This window comes from Priapulus caudatus, unplaced genomic scaffold (assembly GCF_000485595.1).
Source record: "Priapulus caudatus unplaced genomic scaffold, Priapulus_caudatus-5.0.1 Scaffold2098, whole genome shotgun sequence".
Taxonomy (NCBI): Eukaryota; Metazoa; Priapulida; class Priapulimorpha; order Priapulimorphida; family Priapulidae; genus Priapulus; species Priapulus caudatus.
In genome coordinates this window covers 23,021-24,993 of record NW_014579159.1, presented here as the reverse complement: position 1 = coordinate 24,993, position 1,973 = coordinate 23,021, and the positions used below count along the sequence as shown (strand labels likewise).

Genomic DNA, 1,973 nt, shown 5'->3' with positions numbered 1-1,973 from the left:
GATTGGAAGACACAAAGTGTCAATCCTCGGCGAGCCTCGGTATCATGGCCGCGTACAGACCAGGGATTCTGTATCTTTTTCCTGGCCTCAGCGTTGTCGTTTCATCCACGTATACTGGTCTATCATTCTCCCAACCTGTCCAAAATCCTTGAATCTCTCTCCCATCGAGTGATAGCATTCCTGCATGTAGTAATGTTCAGGATAGCATTGTTTGGGACGAGAAAGTCGAGTCCCAATATCCCATCCAAATCCTCTAATTGTGCAATAACCATTGTTTTCTTATTGTAGATTTGCTCGGCGATCTCTAGATGGACAGCAGTTTCTCCAGGACTATCCACTGCTTCGTCGTTCGCCATCTTCAGATCTCTCTTTCTTGTTATCAGCTGTAGCCCGGTTCTCGCTTTGACGTCATTGAACCTATCTTCATTTTAGAATTAGGAAATGTTTATATACCTTCGCGTGCATGCTAAAACCACCTAACCAATCAACCAACCGATGCTGATTGAACCTTGAATCTTCGTCTTGTTTTCATGTCGTCTTGTCGTATGAATCACTCGGTGCCTACCATCAAACCGAAATTAGTTAGTCAACCGATTTTTGGTTAGTTGATATGGATTTTAGCATATAAGCTCGGATACAGCAGCTCGTAAACGGATAAACGCGTGGGCGTCAGTTATTTCATCACGCGGGCAGGATTAACAATGGCAGCAGTGAAGCTGGTTGCGGTGTGTGTATTGTGCTCAACCTTATTGGTAGTTAGGACACAGTTCCTGCAGGAACCATATGACACGGAGGCAGTTGAAGGTACCAATGTTACGGTGCACTGCACGATTGACATTAGTTTCAATTCCATGGAAGATTTACCCATTTTTGTTGATTGGTACCGTGACAGTTCCTACTTAAGCCCTACTAATGAAAAAAGATATTTCTACATTAACGACAACAGGTACGACACAGGAAACTTTAGTTTGCTAATATCTAACTTGACAGTTGAGAAAGATGACGCAGAGTTCTATTGTGAATGGCAGCAAGTCGAAGTCGCGCCGGGTGGCGGGCCTTCATCTAACAAGAGTCATCTAACTGTGCTTGTGCCACCGCAGTCGGTTGTCATGTCTCTTATAGACAGCTCTTCATCACCGGATAGAACGCTACAGTTCTCGTGTGTATCAGACAGCAGTAATCCAGCAGCTAGCGCTACCTGGTGGCTGAATGGTGATGAGATTACGGCCGACTCCAATCAAACAAAGGAAGCGGGTTCAAGAAACAAGACATTTACAACAAAAAGTATCCTGAGTCACAAGTTTTCAACGGAAGATATTGACAAAGAACTTCGTTGTAATATCTTCATTCACCAACGTTTACCCGAAGAAGTGTTAACCGAGATTTTGTACATGGCAGACACCGTGACCATCATCAGCAGCAACAACTCCAGTGATGATGACGTCATTATTATCGAGGCAAAGAAGCTGATTCTACACTGCAATGCTGACGGCTATCCAAAACCATCTTACTCGTGGTTGCACGACGACCAGGAGATACAAGCTGCAGGCGACGAGGTGGTGATCGAACGAGTCGAGTTTAAACACAGAGGATTGTACGCGTGTACAGCAATTAGTGTGTTTGGAGCATACATGTCGAGTAACAAGTTGATTGTGACCGTGTTAGTGCCAGCAAGGAATGTCACAATGACGATAGACGGTAATAATGTAGACGGTAATATGACGATACTTGCTGGATCCCTTGAGGTTAGCTGCACTACAGGTAAAAGCTTTCCGGGAGGAACGGTAACATGGAAGCTTGGTGATACATCTGTAGACGGAGCTAATACTTCATATGTTAGTGAAGTTGATGGAACGATAACGACGTACAGCAAGCTGACGCGTACGTTTACCGCTGATGATCACGACAAAATACTTACCTGTCATGTTGACATCCACGAATCATTCCAGTCACTGTCAGTCGATGTTCGGCTT

The 1,973-nt window shown here is 44.6% G+C and overlaps 1 protein-coding gene across 1 annotated transcript in view; it reads left to right on the top strand.

The window, feature by feature from the left end:
• The first annotated feature begins 1,757 nt into the window (after positions 1-1,757).
• The window catches only part of LOC106818223, an 8,778-nt gene continuing 8,562 nt past the window's right edge, over positions 1,758-1,973 (top strand). The window contains exon 1 of the mRNA XM_014822946.1: positions 1,758-1,973. The gene's annotated coding sequence lies outside the window, so the exon portion shown is untranslated.